The sequence below is a fragment of the Trachinotus anak genome, unplaced genomic scaffold, assembly GCF_046630095.1.
Source record: "Trachinotus anak isolate AG129_WGS33_773 ecotype Australia unplaced genomic scaffold, CSIRO_AGI_Tana_v1 ptg000019l, whole genome shotgun sequence".
In the NCBI taxonomy this organism is placed as follows: domain Eukaryota; kingdom Metazoa; phylum Chordata; class Actinopteri; order Carangiformes; family Carangidae; genus Trachinotus; species Trachinotus anak.
In genome coordinates this window covers 29,046,925-29,067,244 of record NW_027273870.1, presented here as the reverse complement: position 1 = coordinate 29,067,244, position 20,320 = coordinate 29,046,925, and the positions used below count along the sequence as shown (strand labels likewise).

Here is a 20,320-nt window from a genome sequence, read left to right as displayed (position 1 = left end):
CCGCTGAACTCATGAGGACAAACGAGTCCATTTGGTCGCCTGAGCCGCCTGTGACCATCCTGAGGCCGGGCTGGCGTCGGCGCCGCAGCCTGCCGTTTGTTTGTTATGTCTGAACTAACAATGTGGGGATTATGAATATTTTCAGGACCTGGCAGCGCCACAACAACAACACAGACGGCGGAGAGGAAACGTGATTGCATCGGAGACGGTTTTCTAGGTGGCGAGGCCAATGCTGGCGTGTTCTGTGAAAACAAGGGGCATTGTGGGATCTTCTCCTGACCTCAGTTTGAACCCGGCATTGGTGATCTCACCTGCGATGGCCGGTTATCGCCTCCTCCTTCCGTGACTCAGATATCAGAGGTGGGGGAGGGACAAGGCGGCCTGGTGTCTCCTCGCCGCCGTCTTCCCAGTCGCCCCTATAAACCCAACACCCGTCTGCCATTTTGCTGCCTCTCCAGGCAGTTACGTTGCACCTGCAGTATCTCGACCTGGAGGCAGTTGGCTTTGTTCGCCGCTCCACGAGGGCCACATCAGTCAGTCCGTATCTCGGTGAGGGCGGCATGCACACAGTTGCATTCCAGCAGGGATTTGCAGAGCGGATCGAACCAGGGATTAAAACTCTGAAGCTGTTCAGATGCTCCGATAGCAACCGCTGGCTGCTTCCCTTCAGCGCTGTTTCCTGTCTCATGGGAACAGCTGATGGAGAGAGGTCATGAACACATCAGTCACATTTTGGTATCAGAAACCTCCACCCAAAACAAAACCCATCCACAAACTCCTCAGTGAAGCGCTGAAACCTCGTCAAAGTGCCAACACTTGGCAAACCTTTGGGATAATTAAGACTGGTCACGCCCCACAACCCCCCACCCCCATTCTCCGCACCCTCTTATCCCCATCCCCATGCTCCCTGGCAACTGTATCCGCTCCGTCGCTGCTTCTGCCACTTCTCCTGCCAATCACACTTACTCCACCATCTGCCTGGAATGGCACTGATAGAAAATGCCCTAAAGTGCTGGTGCGGGGCCAGAGCCGCTGTCTATACGCTGATTAATGGTTAATGGTGAGGACGGGATTGGAGCGAGAGCATCGAGCCCTCCTCTCTTCGGAGGCCGGTGCGATGCCCCCCCCCCCCCCCTTCAGACTCTCACATAAAGGCTGTTTGACCTCAGATGAAACACAACAATGTGAAGAATTCTCAGTCTGTCGCCTCAGATCACGTCGCTGTGTCAGTCTGGGTCACAGCGCACAACTTCAACACCTCGACTCTAATCTTACATAAACAAAAAACACATTATTGTCTCTGGTCTTCAACGATGACACTGTATGAGTTCTGTCTTTGAGTTTGGTGAAACGCATCATTATGGGCACCTCGGATCAATCCAATCCAAACCTAAAGAGTTCAAGCTCCATATTTTAACTTCTCTTGCATTTTATCTGAAGTGTTGATCTCCATCTGAAGATATATTTGTGGTTTTAAGAACCAAAAACCATCTCAGTGTAGTTTTACATCTCCTCTCTCAGGCTTCTCTCTGGAGCGCTAGTAACAACAGGTCAGTCAGCCAATCAGAGGAGAGGATCTGAGACTACAATAAAATAATAATAAAAATATAGCAGATTTCAGGTAAACACTCAGAGAAACCAAATCCTGCAAGGCTGGGTGGTGGGTCCAGGTGGGCGGGGCTTGGGACAGTGACCACTTTGTTGTGACATCACAAAGTTCCAGAAGTCCTGACGGCTGGTTTTAAGGCTCAGTTTCTGAATACAGGCTGTGTGCATTTCTCTGTGGACTGAGGCTTTGATACTTTCACAGTATTAATATAGAACCTAGACCTGCTTTATAATCACAAACACATGGACATCTACCTTTAGACTGTGTGGAGCTTTAAATATTTGTATGTACATTGTTGAAGATTGGTTGAGGATTCAATTGTTCAACAAAGAATAGTGAAATGTTACAAATACACTGTGAAAATGTAACCAACTAAATATAACTGGGACAGAACAGGGGCTGGGTCCAGGATCAGGTCTCATGATGACTGACCTGTTGTTACTAGAGCTCCAGAGAGAAGCCTGAGAGAGGAGATGTAAAACTACACTGAGATGGTTTTTGGTTCTTAAAATCACAAATATATCTTCAGATGGAGATCAACACTTCAGATAAAATACAGGAGAAGTTATAATATTGGACCTTTAATCTCGAATACAAGACTTTTATTTGTATGGAAATATTTTTAATAGTGTGATATTCTAACTTCTTCCACCACTGTCCATTACTGAGCAAACAAAACCTTCAGTTATTGTTTTATTTATCAGTTAGATTAATTAATTAGAAGTTTAAAGGACCTGCACCTCATCAATTACAGATATAAATGTTGTGTATTCTTGTTGCTCACTGTGTTTTGCAGCAGGTCAGTGGAAAATACTTCAGCAGAAAAAAAAACAAACTACGTTCCTGTTTTAGTCCAACATCAGTGATACAATAATTGTGTTTATTAAGTCTCCAGATTTCTTTCAGAGTGTAGTAAAATGTAGAAAATCAGAGGCTGGAAATGATTACTCAGCCCAGAGGAAACATAAACCGTCTCAGTTTACGCTGTAAAACACTCACTTTTGTCCCGCCCATTATTTGTCCTCTGTCACCTTAGCCCAGGCTAATCCTGCCCCCGCCCCCGTGTCCTGTCTTCATGTCAGATTTTTGCATGACTGCCTCGCTCACCTTTCTTCTCCCCTATGGATGAACTTTTCAACCCTTCAACTCTGCCCTCGTCCCCGGGGACAGGAGTCCCGAAGGGCCTCGCGTCTTCTCTGTCTGCGCGTGACCTTTGGAAAGTCTGTCGTCTCACATGCTCACCAACACGCCCCACGCCGTCATATCACCTCTTGCCCAGCTCCGAATCCTGCAGCCATGTTGGATGCACAGAGACACGAGGAGCGGCAGCCTGATGAGGCGCCCGACAGATGTGCTCTCTTCCTCCGTCATCGACGAGTCTGCACACAGAAGATTTCAGGAGCGTTCGTCCATCTGTTTGTTGAAAACACAAATTCCAGGCACGAGCAGCGACATGACATCTGTCGTCCAGTGGACACTTTCATTCAGAGCACCGCTGAGGACGGGTACACTGATGAATCATGGGATGGAAGACGCCATGTAAATACTAGCTACAGTTTGTTTATGGAGCTTTTCCATTATTATTTGAATAAAGTTTTCTGCAACAAACATATTTGGATTCACCTACAGAGAGTTCACAGAGTATTTGTAACATTTCAGAATTCTTTGTTGAACATTTCAATGCTCAACTAATCTTCAACAATGTACACATAAATATTTAAAGGTCCCATATGTACATAAAGTTATGATTATCCAGTCTAAAGGTAGATGTCCATGTGTTTGTGATTATAAAGCAGCTCTAGGTTCTATATTAATACTGTGAAAGTATCAAAGCCTCAGTCCACAGAGAAATGCACACAGCCTGTATTCAGAAACTGAGCCTTAAAACCAGCCGTCAGGACTTCTGGAACTTTGTGATGTCACAACAAAGCAGTAAATTGCCCTCAGCCACGCCCCAAGCCCCGCCCACCTGGACCCAAAACCTTGCAGGATTTGGTTTCTCTGAGTGTTTACCTGAAATCTGCTATATTTTTATTAGCTCACTCAGAAAACAGTCAGCCAATCAGAAGAGAGGCTCAGATCCTCTCCTCTGATTGGCTGACTGACCTGTTGTTACTAGAGCTCCAGAGAGAAGCCTGAGAGAGGAGATGTAAAACTACAATGAGATGGTTTTTGGTTCTTAAAACCACAAATATATCTTCTGATGGAGATCAACACTTCAGATAAAACACAGGAGAAATTAAAATATGGAGCTTTAATTTTTCTTCTGAAACACTTTCAGGAGAAAACGGTGACTGACTGAAATATGTCTGCGCTGAAATGATCTGGTTACGACCGTGTATCAGCAGCATCAGTGTAAAAATACCAGTGTCTCCGGTGACATTTCTGCGTGGGTCAAACTGCGGTTACCCTCACCTGACATGTCACGTGTCTCCGTCTGCTGTTGGCCAATCAGAGAAAGGCTGGTGGATTGTGGCAGTGTGTGTGAGTGTGTGTGTGCTGATGGCGAATACTGGCGCCGCTCTGTCCGCCCAACGCCACATCGCCTCCTCGCTCCTTTATGTCCCTTTTATTTTGCTTTTTTCTTCTCCGCAAGAAATGAGCCAAAACCCCCGAAGGCCTAAAACACAGAGGGAGAGAGAGAGAGAGAGAGAGAGAGAGAGAGAGAGAGAGAGTGAAGGGCTGACGAGGAGAAAGGAGAGATGATAAGAGAAAGAGAGAGAACGAGAGAAAGAGGTGTAATTTAAAACTTGGAATTAGTGTGACGCAAATTGGGGTTAGATGTCAGGAGAGAAGCAACATGGCCGCTAGCAAGCGCATTTATAGACCCGCTGTTAACAGAGACTTCCTGTCAGCTCTTGTACGAGCTGTGTTACATAAAGACACGTGGAGGGAAAAAGGTACACACACACACACACACACACACTCAAACTTCATCTTGCCTGAATGACGGTAAACACATTTTTTGGGAAACATAATGTCACCTGAACTGTTTTTTTTTTTTTTTTTAAATCTGCAGAGTCGGACACTGAATATCTATGACATCAAGACGAGATGAAGAAACGACCTGAAGCTGCACATCACAGCGTGAATGTGGCGACTTTGGTGAAAAATGGCCCCAGAAAAAACATGTAGTCAAAGATTCATGAGTTTAAACAACAGCCAGAAAATATCACATCGCTCATCACTTTATCACGTCGCTGTCAGAAACTCTTGTCCTTTATTCTCCTCTTTATTGTTTGCTGTGGATTTTTAATATGAAACACAACAGTTTCATCAGCCACATAATTATCATTTAAATCTGATCAGTTCTGATTCCATTTTTGCTGATCGATCCTGATCCTCATCGATTCCCTGTTTCGATTCTAAAATGGTTAAAGAGGCCTGATGTTTATTTTAAGTGCAAATGAAACTTTCACAAAGTCAATAATATTTACTCTTTACTACAATAAAAGATTATGATCCACAGACACATGTATTAAAAAATATGACAGATAAAGATGAATCTGCATCAGTTAATTAAACTAATTGCTAATTGATTTATTTGAGTGTCTTTGTTTTTCCTGTACTTTACTAGTCAAGGACGTCACACACTTCACTAACTGAACCAGCTGAACGGAGCCTGGACTGATGCTCGGTAGCAGCAGCAGCTTTGTGTCCCTTATTGAACCCTGTGTTCAACCTGACCTGCAGATTATTAGCTATTAACATTAGTATTAACATACTCTGCACTTTGTCTCGTTGTCGTGGACGGTGCTCTGGCTCTGATTCTGACCAGCTGGTATAAAAACAAACAGACATGCAGCCGCTTCCTTGTAGATGTGCAGGAATCGATACGAAGCAGAATTCAGTTCTTTTTCTGGTACTTTGTTCTGTGCATTTTGGAACCGGGTTTCAATCCCAAACCCTACACATGGAGAAAGATGTCTGTGTTTAAATAAAGATGTTTTCTGACAGGGAGACGCAAACAATCCTGATATCCTGGACCGGTTGAGAGTGTGATGCGTTCACTGTCATTAATCTTTCCTTTTTCTGCATGAACTGTCCAAGTTTTGTTCAACATCTACAGCAGAGAGTCTGTGAGGCTGCAGACAGCAAGTCATCACACACACACACACACACACACACACTCACACACACACACACACACACACACACAGCACATGTATCTGTATACATATGCTCCGCCTGCACAGGTTATGAGGAAGAAATTAACCCCATTTTAATGGAGGCCAGATGGATGGATGAAAAGAGGAGAAGAAGAAAGGGGGGAGGGGAGGGGGGTGGGCATGTATGATATCACTGCTCATCCTAATGAATACATAAAGGCGTCTTTTGGAGCCCTTGGTGTCCCACCAGAGCCGGGGCATTATGGCAGCAGCGGCAGTGCGTCTTTGTTCTCCCCCCGCAGACGGGCGACAGTGAAAGCAATCTGTCCTGTAGCGGAGCTGCATCCAGCAGCCCAGCGCTGATAAGGAGACCCCCTGGCCTCCCCCCCAGTGTCTGGTCCAGCGGGCTAAGCTTCGCCTTTCTAATCCCCTCCAGAGGAGGGAAAAAAAGTGCTTTGATTATTTGCTGACCAATAAAGCCCAAACTGAGAGCAGAGGTGGCGTTTGTTTCGGGGGTTTTAGAGAAAGGTGGAGGCCTTGATTGGCACGTTTATTGGACGGCGTTTATCATTTCTGGTGATCTGTCCCAACACTTAATAACGTCTGCAGGATCAAGTGCAAAGGGTCTGAGCTTTTTGTTCAGCTCTTTTTCATTCCCTTTCTCTTTCTTCTCTTCCATTGGTGTAAAAACAACTACTTAGGAAATGGAGGCGCTCTGAAAGAAGCTAATCTTGCCGTGTGGAGAGGCTCGGTTCAAAGGGCTACAAGGTGCCACTCGGGCTGCAGCGCTACTCCAGCTGCAGGCCAGGATGGTGCGTTCACTGTCCGGTCCAAAACTGTACCACAAAGGCTTAATTATGGTGCACGTAACCCCGCTACAGACCCACAAACCTCCCTCGCAAAAACCATTGACAATGCAAATGAGCCACGTAGGTTTGAGCGAGATAGCAGCGGCGCTATAAGCTATGCAAAAATATTCACAATTCCAAGCTGGAGATTGAACAGAAAAATAATAAGATATGAAAAGTAGGAGAAAAAATTATTATATTTCGCTTTGCTGGCTGTATATTTAGGCCGTCTGGAGTGTGCTGGGGATTTGTTACCGTCTATCACCTTTTCCTCTCTCCCCTTCCCTGCATCATCTTCCTCTAATTAAAGTGTTTGTTGTCACCCTCAGATCCGGGGTGTGAAATCAAGTTAGCAGTTTATGTAAGAGCCGTGGTGAAAATCAAACACTTTGTTCATCAGAAAGACAGGGACTTCAATCACTCCGAGCTGGGATATATGTTCCCATTGTTGACTTTGCTATCTGCATGCTAAGCCAATTTTCTACTTAAGTCTCCCAGCTTTTAAAAAATGTTATTTGGTTCCCTATGTGGTCTTAATTCTTACCCCTCGCTGATAAGCACAGCCGCAGCAGGCCGGGAAAATATAGGCCCAATTATAGAGGACTTTAAATTCCACTTCGTTCTTGGGAAAATGGAAAAAAATAATTTTAATGAAAAAAGTAGAGGAGGAGATCCGATGGTCCGACGGTCAAATTCGCAACCAGCCCCTCACCCCCAAATACAGCCCCCTCCAGAGGGAGCTGCGTTTAACAAAAGATTCGACAGACAAACAACAAAATACGATCAGTGATTCTCACCAATAATCTTTGAATGTATAAAACAATTAAATATATTTACAGAAAGTTAAAGTAGCGGCAGAACAGACGATCTTATTGGTCTGTTCCTCTGCTGGTGGCTGGACTGAAGCCGAGATAAATCAGGCACACGACTCCAAACGCAAGTTTTGAGGGATCTTTGTTCCCTTGTTTTTTTTATTAACCAGCTGACATGGAAAGCAGTGACAGTCACTTTAGCCCCCACAGGCCCCCACCTTCACTGACGGCCAATGATGAGGGTTCAGTGGTACAATGATAATTGCCTTGTATTTAGGGGGCATGGACACAAGCTTGTAGATTTTTCAGACTGGTTTTAAATTTTTCAGAATTATATATTTCCTTTGAAAATAGGCAAATAACTTTTCCTATGAAGAACGTGTAATTTACCGGTTGAAAACAGTGGATATTAAAATTATCAACCAGTGTTTTTTTAATACTTTATTCCTGTTACTGTTGGTGGCTCCCTCGTCCTTGGCCTGAAGAGAAAGCAGCTCTCTGATCTCTGTGTTGTGTCATTCCTCTGCTATTCCAGCTGAATATTTTAACTTGTCTTGTTATTCAAAAAAATTCAAGACAATTCTTCTTTCCAGTCAAACCTGACACTTTCAAATCTATGTGATTAGGTCGCAGTTTTTTAACTTCCTAAGCTGTCGTGATTAGTAACTGCACAAAATGTAAAAACATCCCATGTCAGTATTGGCGTAAACTTGTGCATACCTATTCGCTCATTCACAGGGACACAGACCCTTTTTACACCAAAATTAGTGGGTACATGTCTTTTCACTGATCATCTCATCAGTGGAGCTGTCAGTGTCGAAGACTCAGTGTGAGATGCTTTGATTGGTGATTGTGTGTTTTTGAAACTTATTTCTGGGCTGCAGCTTTCTGGTTTATCAGCTCTGTGCTGACCAGGTGACAGGTGTGTTCACAGCGTTTGTGCTCTGAAAGACGTCACAGCAGGAAAAGGGATGTGAATTAGCAGCTTCACCTGGATATTGTGTTTACATCACTGCTGATCGGAGCTGATAAATACCTGCGTCCCCTGCGGACTCATTTGATCTGGGTGTGAATGATGATTGTACCCGTTCACACTGCTGACAAAAGCCTGATGTTTGTGGGTTTTTTGACACGTGGAAAAGGGGCTTTAGTGAGGCCCGACTTCATAAAAGTGACCCAGGTGCTTATTCGAACATGAAACCTTCATATTCAACTGCCATCAAACTAATGAAAAGGACCGTTTGTCTGTTAGAGAATTTTACTGTTGACTTTTTGCTAACTTAGATTTTATAATTTCTGAATGTGTTTTTAAAACCTCTCAGACATGACTTCATGTCATCAGCTTGTCCAGAGCTGGAATCGATCCCGGCCGCTCTCCTGAAGCTCCAGCTCAGATATTTCTGAGCCCAGTACCTAAAGCACAAGGCGACAGCAATGGAGAGCTATCTCTGATTTCCTTTACCCAGGATGCCGTGCACGCTGCACATTATTTTCACACAGCTAGTTCCTCCATTATGGTGCCAGCTGTGGTTGCTAGGAGATTTGTGATGAAACTCCAAAGCCTCTATTGATATCACTCAGCAGTGTTACAGTCCAGCTGGGGGGGGCCCGGCCAGGTGTTGCATCCTGTGAAGATAAATAAGCCGGCGTGGCGTGGAGAAGACCTCGGCCGGTCTGGAGACTCAGACCCCCGGCCTGGCTGCAGCTGCTGCCCAAGACACAGCGCCTGGGTTTGGTGGGATGGGGGGGACAGGTGTGGCCTGATGTGGGCCCACTGAGGTGCTCCGGTGACAGTGACCTGGCAGAGATGTGCCCCCGTCGTACCATGCACCCCCCCACCCCACTCCATCACCACCAACCCCCACCCCCTGCCCCCCTCCCCTCAGGGGGGAACAGGATCTGGTCCAGAGGGATAACAGAAGAGGAAGAGAATCCAATTCCTTATCCAGCCTGGCAACTGACTTAATTCCATTTTTGGCAGCGACAAGGAGACGACTGCTGATGCTGCTGCTCCACCGCCTGCAGCCTCCAGAGCTCAGGAAAATATGTAACTGTGTGGAAGCAAGGAGGCAAGGAAGGAAGGAAGGAACAGAGGAAGCAAGAAAGGAAAAAGGAAGAAAATTATTTTTACATTAGACTACGAAAAAAAGAGGAGGAGTGCAATCATCACACTCCCTGTTGTTATGTTGTAACAAAGCTGAAAACAAGGAAATGTGAGTGTTGTTAAAACATCTTAAAATAAAGAAAAATACACTCTCCTACAGTTTGTGTAGGAGAAGAAGAAAGAGATGAAATGAAGGATGAAAGTTGGTTGGGTTGCTATTGTTTGTCTAACAGGTATAAAAGAAAAAATAATGAATAATACAGAATACATTAATAATACAATAATACAGACAAATCAGAAATACATCTTATTAACAAATATTAAAAATATACATTTTATTTTTCCTGGATTTTAACTTCTTCTTCTTCTGAGCTTTTCAGACATTTATGTTTTTAAAAACTTTCTTTGTCTCTTTCTCATGTTTTACTTCACATTGCGACACCAGTTTGTCCCAGTTCTCCCAGTGGCCACGCCGTCATTGGTTAACACTCACTGATGATGCCGATGCCTCTCACCATTTTTAAGCTGTATTACACTGATACTGATTATCAGAATTATCAGTATTATCAGCTGACATCCAAATGTGACGATGCAGAGCTGTAGGGAATGGAAAGAAAAAAAATCAAAGAAAAAGGAAGAAATGTAAGTTAGGAGGAAGGAAGAGGTAGAAAAGAAGGAAGGAAGGACAGAAGGAGGCACCTCCTAACATCTCCCCCATCTCTCCCCCCACCCTCACAACCACATGAGGGGGAGCAGCAACAGTTCCAGTCGGTTCGACCGCTGAGCCGAGCAGATTGAAAAGGAGGAGCTGAGGCCGCGGAGCATGAAAGAGGATAGAAGAAGAAGAAGACAACAGGAGTGGAGAGAATAAGAAGAAAGGGGAAAGGAGGGGAGGGGGTGACAAGAAACAAGAGGGGAGGGTCAGTCTTCAAACACCCCCCCCCCCTCACTTAAGAGACACTTTGGGAGGGGGGGTCAAATTATTAACACTCCTACGACCACTTTAAAGATGACAAAGGAGAGAGAGAGAGAAACTGACGTTTCACCCAGTCAGTCACTCACTACTTCAATTAGTCACCAAATTAACCCACCCCCAACACACACACACACACACACACACACACACACACACACACACACACACACAGAGTTCCTGCAACATAAATGTTTGAGACTTTTATTTGGTGATAAGAACAAATCAGAATAAAACTTGTTTATTTCTGTGTCTCAGACGCAGCTGATTTCTTGGTGTGAAAACTTACAGATCAGATCACAGATATGTCCACTCATCTTCATCTTCTTCATCTTCATCTTCTTCTTCTTCTCTGTTTCCTTTGAAAATTGTGTTGTAGTCTGGACGGACAGAAACAGAGACCATTGGAAACAATGACATAGAATCCCACGGTGGCTCCTGATTGGCTCTTAGCCTGGACTACCAGTGGTGAAACAACATGGATAATGAATGAAAGTGTTACTGACCTTGTTGTCTTTGCAGCAGCTGTTGTTCAGTTCTGAATTTTAACTCTACAACTGTCTCTGTTGCCTCTCCTTCACAGTATAACTAACCAACTGCAGACCAGACAATCTGCTTCCTGTTTACACCGCCTCGCACATGCCCAGTGAACATGAATGGCTGAGTTTTCAGGTGTGTTAGTGTGGATGGAGATTGTCTCTGACGGAGCTAATACGGTCGTCTGCACAGAGATAGTTTTAAAAGTGTGGACGCTGCTGGACATGTTTTAGTTTGAAAACTTTGGAGTGGTGTTTTACTCTGGACAGACAGAAACTGAGGCTTTTGGAAACAATGATGCGGACGCCCACGGTCGCTTCCTGTTGGGTCTTATCAGTCACAACGTATCCTTCCCTGATTCATCACGTGACCTTTCTGTGGACAAATCTCTGTTTTCCGGCACCATGTCCGTCTGATACTCATCTGTTAATCTCTGGTCTCACTTCTCACTATTGCTGCTCGTCATTCGCAGTATTTTCTGCAACGAAACAACCAATAACACGGAGCTAAAACACAGGATTAGATGAAGATCATTTTAATTTTAAAATGCAGTTTTAAAATTAAAATGTATTACTGTGTGCAACCACCAGATTAGTTTACCATACCACCTGCATCCTGCCTGTTATGCTAATCACTCTGTCTCATTAATGTCACACGCTGTTCATGTGGAGAAAGGTGTTATGGGTAACTTCAGGCTGCAGAAACTTGTAGAAACCTTGCACGTGTTGAAATGCATCGTGTGGAGCTGCCTCTGCGATTCAAAGGAGAAAAGAAGAAATACAGCTTCACCAGAGTAAAAAAAAACACCACATGGACACCTCTGAAAGAAACCTGTGCATGTTCCAACCTGCAAACACACAACTGTCACACCAGAGACCAGAGTTTGCATCTACTGTCTCATCTGTGGTTCAGGTTTAGAGAAAGACGAACGGGTTTGGGACTTTCCTACAAACCCTGTTTCCTTATGTTGTGCAGAAACGTTGTTTGTAAGAGTTGATGAAGTGAAGGAGACGTTCACAGCCGCGTTGTGGTGACACCTGTCGCCCAGTTAGATGACGTCAGCTTTAAACAGTCACAACGACAGAAGTGTGAGATGGCATTTTCAGAGAGGAGAGAGAGGAAGAAGAAAGGTGTGTGTGTGTGTTTCTCTTTCTTTCTAGTCATCAACATTCCCCCGTTGTGAGGTCCAGATGTCGTTGCACTTTTCCAAATTGATTCCGTTTAACTGAGATCTCATCTAGATTGGCTCTCAGAACTTAATTCTTTGTTTTATAATTTGCTCTTAATCGCCTTCCCTCTCTGCTAATGATAAGGCTGCAGCTCCGCTCAGACTAAAGCCCCTCATTGTGAGCCCCTAAAGCTCTTAAATAAATAAGATTAGTGCATATCCCGTGTTACATTTGTGAATAAGACGAGCGCTATCAGATCAGCCGGCGATCCGCATTATCCAAATCATCCCTGTCTGCTCTTCTTCTGCCATCCATCCATCCATCCATCCATCTATCCATCGTGGTTCCAGTAAAACTAGGTTAAATACAATATGTTTCATCAACAGATTGACAAAAGCTGATATAATATAATAACCTTTTTGTTCCTGCCTTGCAGGCGTGCTAACACCCACTCAATGAGTCATCTCTTTAACCAGCTGAGCTGATGGTGCTTTCCATCAATCAACGTGGCTGTTTAAAGCTGCAACAGGCAGTTGATGGTGGTGCCAGAGGGAAAGTCAGAGGATTACCGAAGTCAGTAGGGTTCGTCATTTGGAGATCATGAATGTCTGCAGAAAATTTCATGCCAATCCGTCCAATAGCTGTTGAGATATTTCGGTTTGGATCGAGGTGGTGCAGTGACCTACCTGCACGGCTAAAAACTGGATGTTGTGTTCTCTGGATGGTGAAATCCCATCAGACTGAACATGAAGTGCAATTCCAACTCATTTTATTCATGTGTCTAATGTACCAACTGAATCTTTAGTGTGTTTTTTTCTCTCTGTGCATTAATGAAGTTAAGGGATCAGAAGAGTTTTCTTCTTCTTTTCCAACTGATGGTGATGATGCTTTCATGTCTGTTTGTGTCCACTCGTGTCTTAGCTTAGCTTTGACTTCAGTCTGAACTGTCTGGATTTAAAGGACCACGTTGGTTGATCATTGTTTGATATATGAGCCAAAATCTTTTTCTTACCACTCGCTCTCGGGTCTTGTATGGTTCTTCGTGCTACCTGTTCTGAACTGTATCTGGGTCGTAACTTAGCCACTAACTAGCTTTCGGTCTGGATCTCTCCACTGAGGAATGATGAGGTGTTAAAGTGGCGTTCGGAAAAACTTGTTTCCCTTACCAGGAGTCGACACAATTCCCGGCCTTCCAACACTTTCATGCTGCAGCCCTTCACTTATCTAGACACTTTTCACTAACTACCTGTAGCATGTAGTTTTACCAAACTATAGATAGATACAACATTAACTTCATACTTTAAACAGCTCAGGTTTTATACAGCTGAAGAGCCTCTAATAAAAAATTTTTTAAATCCTTTATCCTCATTGTATTTTATGGAACAGAGAGTTCTGCAGGAATGAGTCCTAAAATCCAGTAATTTGTTAGCATTTTAGCACTTCCTGAAGTCTGCAGGTTTTTTTGTTGGATGACTGATGACTGGTAAAAACAGGCTAAAGACATTTTCACATTTTATTCTACAACATAAAATAAGTCAGTAAATCCCTCAGTCCTGATTTCTTGAAGTTTTTACGTCTGTTAAAAAAGGCCGGGTATTAACCAGATACATGACAATAAACCAAACACCCAATAAAAACATGGCTACTAGTGTTCAATAACCTAACAGAGCTTCTGACGTTGGCGTTCATGTGGTTTAAGTGGTGCAACACTGCAAGATGAAAACCTCAAATGAGGGGAAGGGTTTTTAGTTTTCTACCTTACAACTTGTTGCCAGAGAAACCAAAGGGGAAACAACAAAATCCATTATTCATCATTACAAAGTGAGGACTACCACACCAATTCAAATGGAGTCATCACAATTACACAGGAAACAACTTCTTGTTGTATAAATATGAATGTTAATGTCATTTACAATCAGTTGTAGAAGAGGAAGGAGGGAGTGTTCAGGAGTCTTACCTGGGAGGAGGACACTCAGAGATGGATGAAGGTATTTGGTACACCTCTACGTTCTGCCTGCTCAGCCTCCCAGCAGACACCATACACTCAGAGGAATCAACCTGGAGCATCTCAGATGCAGCTGATGTGACCCCAAACACTCTTGGAGTTTTACCTGTTTTTGACCTAAAAATCTCCCACAGTGCAGCGATAAAACAGCCTCGGTCAAAAGTCTCTCTGCCTGCTGCTTTCCTGCACTTTAAACCCTCAGTGTTTGTTTATGCTCGGCCGACTTTAATCCGGGGTTTCTTGTGTTGCGCAGGCCTGTCAGTCAAAGCAGTGACAGCAGCACCGAAGGGCACCTCAAACAGCCTGCACCCATACACAAGCACCGACTCGTTACTGAGGCACCAGAGACAAAGTCGACCTCAAACAAACAGCGAGGAGCCTCTCCGAAGCTCAATTAGCAAAAAGCCCTTCAGAGTGATCGAATAACGAGGTAGATCCGAGTCTGTGCTGCTGCAGAATTATGTCACAAAAAAGGTGAAGTCAGCACAAACACTGTGATGTTGGATATTTGAAATTCAGCACTGATTACATGTTTAAAGTCCTCCTCTTGCCATTACTGCCTTAGGTAGGTAGGTGTGTGTATTTCTATTATCCCACTGAGCTCTGATGAGTTTTTATTTGTCAAATCAGTGAATCTTCAGAGGTTAAAATCTTAGAGGAAGTTAAGATATTGGTCTGTGTGAGAACTCCAGTGACGTCGACCCTCAGTGGGTTTTGCAGAGTTTATGCTCGTGTTGAATATTGAGCAGAAAAATCACCATGTCTGTGTTCAGGCAGATTCCGCTGGAGGTGGAATTAAAGCCCACCAGCGTGTTTCTATTGTTTTCTAAGAAGTCACAGATCAAATGTACGAGGCCAGTTTTTCCATTAGCGCTGAAATAGACCTGGATCACAGCTCAGCAGAAACACATTCCTCTCTGGCACTCCAAGACTCGACTTAATGGGGATTCCCTGGAAGGCACCGGCTCTCTCTTTTTTCTCTCTTTTTTCTTCCTCTGCTGCTTCTTTAAGTGTTAATCCTTGGGAAACTTCCACCCGTAGCGGCTTGTTTGAAGCGAGCCAGTGGCTATCCGGCTAAGTACGGCCCCCAGTCATCTGAATCATTAGATTAGGCTTAGGCACGGCCCCGACAAAGAGATTCCCTATCGGCGTTTGTTTCAAGGAGAGGCCCCCGCTTCAGCCAGCACGGCCTCAGAAGTGAGAGGCACTTGGAAGGCAAATGCATCAAACGTCTGAACCTGAAAACAAGATGCTCTCCAGTTCTGCAGGGTCTGATTTGTGGTGCACACACCAGGTTATAGAAGAGCCGCAGAGTGGAGGCATCTGCTGTTTACAGGGCAGCAGGAGCAGAGACGCGGGTCGTATCGATAGATTCATCAATATCGTCTGATCAGCTCTGATATGATGTAGACACGTCGTACACTGATTATCCACAACTTTAAAAGTGGTTTTATTGACACATCAGTGACCTGATTCATCCAGAAAAAATCCATGAAGATCAGGTAAAGGTTGTAAAATCAGGATATGAGGTGGATGTTGGTGGAAAGTCCCTCAGCTTTTATAGTGACTGGGAGCACTGGTTCCAGGTGTTCCCAGTCAGCCTGAGTGGACGGCCCCGCCCACCAATCACCTGAATCAAAACCATGATAATAAAAGACGTGGGTGAGAGGTCTGAGTTCCTCCTCCACTACCGAACAAAACTACACAATTAACCTGAAAAAACAAAATATTACACAAACCTGTGAATGTTGCAGAGCTGCTGCCGCGACGTTTCTCTGTGGCGCCGCTCTGAGCTTCCTGAGCAGCAGGTAGGTCGAGGTCGACTCCACGCGTCATCGTTTCTTCTGTTTGTTAATGAACATTCTTGTTCTTTTTCACATGGTTGCTTCCCCTCGTCGCCCTGCTCGTTCCCCCGTAGACGTAACAATCACAAACACACAGATTTCATCACTTGTCCACATTTAAACAATGAAACTGGTTTCCACAGGGACTCTGATCGTATTCTTAATTTTCTGTCCCTTTATGTATGAATGCTGATTTGGAAGATTTTCAACCTTGATCAAACGATTCTGAGGAAAACTGCTTTTTTGGCATCAGTATAATAATTTTTTTAAATAAGACATCAAACACAAACACAAGATAATTTTATCTGCAAATTCACACAAGAAACATCACAACTTTTAAATGAGTCAAAACACAAAAATCATTTATCATGTGAAACTTAAGATACGAGACAAGCAAATTCAAATGAGAGTGGCTACGAGGAGGAGCTGAAACTGCTCCGGCGGTCACATGATTTGCAAACTGAAAGTGTTAAAGTCTGAGAGAGAAGTTTTGAAAACACAGAAACTTTCATTCAGCCCAAAACTTTGCTGGAATTTGAACCGAAATCACTTCAAAGAGTCGGTTTTTGTCTCGTGCAGCATCTAATCTCCCCCTTTGAAGACAAACGTCATTGTTTCTCCCGACGCTGAGCCCTGATAGGAATATTCATGTCGGCGGAGTTGGTGGTGTGTGTATGTGTGTGTGTGTGTGTGTGTGTGTGTCTCTAAATTGGCTTCTTAAACAGCCGAGGAGCCATTTTGTGCAGAAGGAGTCCCGGACATGTCAGGGCTGTTGACAGTCTGCGCTCGGGATTAGTGGGCCAGCGGCGAGGCAATCCCTAATCCCTCGCTGTATCGTAATCTATTTACCCGCCGTGCTAAAGGGATTTCCATATGAAACTATACACACAGAGATGCTGGAAGTGTTCAAAATCATAACTCATCATTTGGCTTTTTACCCACTTCTCCTGTGAACATTTTTTTTCTCTTTGAACTTCTTCAGATGCGACGCTGCTGCGTTAGTTTGACTCCCAGTAAGAAACAAAGATGAGGATGAGTCCATGTGAAAAAAATAACCGTGGAAACAAAATGATCAGTGGTGAGAAAATCAAACTGGAGAAGTCACTGTTGTTTACATTTTAAGACTCATTTAAAACTTTGGAAACAAAAACCATTTAATTATTTTTCTGATACTTCTTCTTCTTATTCAGGTGGAATATTATATTTCAGAGTTAACCTGCAGTGTTATCTTGCACACACACACACACACACACACACACACACACACACTGCTGGTCATCCTACGGTTGAGGATCATTTAGCTTCTGATCAATCTCCTTAATTTAAAGCTTAAGTCATTTATTCTGTATTTATTGTTTTTACATTTGGATGGTTGAGTGTTTTCAGTGTGTGTGTGTGTGTTTCACCACCAGTAATAAATATCTCCCACCCACTTGTGTGTTATCAGTTTGGTTTTGTGTTATTTTCTGTTTACCACCGTCCTTCATTTCTCTGCTGCTCATATCTCTCAGAGGCTCTTGAACGTATCACAGTGTTTTTGTCTATAAAAAAAGATCAGAACACAATTAAATTGAGCCTTTTTGGAAACCTAAATATTAGCCCTGTCAACGGCTAATTGTTAGCTGCTAGTAGTCGCTCAGTGAAGCTGAGATTGAACATTCAAGCTTGACATTCAAACCCAACTTTTGAGTAAAGGCTTAAAAAATGCTGACGAAGACCATGTGATACGACCAAAAGCTCCAGAACAGCCGGTCAAACAGGAGCCATCCCATAAATACTAAAGGGTCCAGTAAGGTTGGTTGTCTGATATCGTCCAGCCACAGGTGGCAGCACTGAGCTCCGGCGACACCTCAGTCACATGATCAGAGGCTGCATCAGAGAGCGACCGCGTCACAGCGGCGTTTACATTTTTACTTTTTACAGTTAGAGCAAAGCTAAGCTAAACGTCACCTGTACTGGATAAACCGGATATCCACTGTCCCATCCAACCTGGTGCTGGACAGCAAACAAATATACAAGTGGTCCTTAAATGCACCTCTAACCAGCAGACCCATCTTGACCACGTCCATCTCGATGGTGGAAATCTGTCTCCTCATGGTTCAGGTCCACACAGAGTCGAGGAAGCTGCTTCGTTCCCATTGGTTCTCCAGAGCTGCGTCTTCAGGAGAACTGGGAGGACGCTGTGTTGTCAGGAAAAGTGAGGTGATCCCCTGAGAAGTCAAAGTGTTTTTTTTCATTCTCCTTCTGGAAAACTAAAAAGCCAAAAAGCCGAGTCACTTTGTCACTACAAAGGCGAGGAGTAGAAGTTCACGCCCCTGGGGAGAGGCTGGCGGGGTAATAAGACATCCACAACAGCTGTTCAGAGAGGGGCGTCCTTTCTCTAAAATAAGCAGCAGAGATTGCCTGAACATGGCCTGAAGATTAGTTTGTCCTGGTGTGGTAAATCCTGGCTCGTGTTTGCACGAGGCAGCGGTGCACGCTGGTAAAGCCCAGCGGGACGCGGAGCGGGCAAACACACAGCGTTGGACGCCATGTTTACCGAAAAGTGTTTGTCCAGCTGCTGGAGGGACGCCGCGAGGAAGCGGGACGGCTGTTAATTAAAATCGTGATTCGTCCCTTTTTTCCTTGGATCAAATGAGTTGTACACTACTGTCGACACGGCCAAACAAACAGCGGGATGCCAGCGTACATGTTTGCTAACCTGCCGGGCTGTGAGGAGGGAGGGGTCTGATTATTGACACGCTGTTTGGATGTTCCTCTGGGTACCACAGATAACATTTACTCTGCACCACGTCCCAGGAGCCTCAGCGTGTTGTATACAGCTGAGTGTTTTTAAAAGGAGGAAGTGTTTTGTCATTTAAAAGCCCAATCGCTGTGTTCGAGATGCTCATATCCACACTTTATTATTACAAATATGTTAAAATATATGATATGTACTGAAATATACAATTTGATTGACAGCTGGTTTGGATGCTGTGTTTTAGTTTGGATCAGTTTCATGTTTCTACACACAACAGACTCATGTTCTGACCTGGTCACTGGTTGAAAAACACTTCCTGTTTTCTTCAGGATCAAATCCAACATTCGTCTGATTGACATTTATACTGATGAGGAGCTCTCATGGCATTTCAATCTAAAGACAGAAATAGAAAACATTAATGAGCCAGAGGCAAACTGTGCAGCTGATCAGAAAATGTTCACATTGATTTTTTAAAATGATTTTTTAAAGGTCCCCTATTTCACTATTCTTCTGTGTTTTATCTGAAGTGTTGATCTCCATCAGAAGATATATTTGTAGTTTTAAAAACCAAAACCATCTCAGTGTCGTTGGTCCTCTCTCAGGCTTCTCTCTGGAGCTCTAGTAACAACAGGTCAGTCAGCCAATCAGCAGAGAGGATCTGAGCCTCTCTGCTGATTGGCTAATTGGCTGTTTTCTGAGTGATCCAATAAAAAAAATAGCAGATTTCAGGCAAACATTCAGAGTAACCAAATCCTGCAGGATTGGATGGTGGGTCCAAGTGGGTGGGGTTTGGAGCAGGGCTGAGGGCGGTGAGTGTTTTGTTGTGACATCACAAAGTTCCAGAAGTCCTGACGGCTGGTTTTAAGGCTCAGTTTCTGAATACAGGCTGTGTGCATTTCTCTGTGGACTGAGGCTTTGATACTTTCACAGTATTAATATAGAACCTAGACCTGCTTTATAATCACAAACACATGGACATCTACCTTTAGACTGGATGGAGCTTTAACAGCTCTTTATCTTCTTTGATAAAAAGTCAAAGACATAAGTTTTTGCACAAAATAATTTCGGGTGAGAAGTTAACTGCGACTGTATTGTACGACGGTATTGTAGTCTATAGCTGTAGTTGTTGTTGTAGTCCTTCAGCTGCTGCTGTGAGGGAGCAATATCTGCATATTTGATATATTATGATAGATGGATTAAATGATGGACAAAACATGATTTCTCAGGCTATGTCCACACTGCTACGTTTTCATTTGACAACGTTTTATTTTGAAAACTCCAGGGTTGTGTTGTAGCCTGGAGGGACAGAAACAGAGACCTTTGGAAATGATGATGTAGACGCCCACGGTGGCTTCTGATTGGCTCTTATCAGCCTGGACTTCCAGTGGTGAAACAATATGGATAATGAATGAAAGTGTTACTGACCTTGTTGTCTTTGCAGCAGCTGTTGTTCAGTTCAGTTCTGTATTTTAACTCGACAACTGTCTCTGTTGTTCCTCATTGTGATATTTTGTGTAACTAAACAACTGCAGACCAGACAATCTGCTTCCTGTTTCCACCGGCTCGCACA

The 20,320-nt window shown here is 43.9% G+C and overlaps 1 protein-coding gene across 2 annotated transcripts in view; it reads right to left on the bottom strand.

Moving 5' to 3' along the window:
- Positions 1-20,320, bottom strand: part of LOC139636012 (malate dehydrogenase, cytoplasmic-like) — a 171,774-nt gene that overhangs the window by 20,715 nt on the left and 130,739 nt on the right. The window lies entirely within an intron of this gene.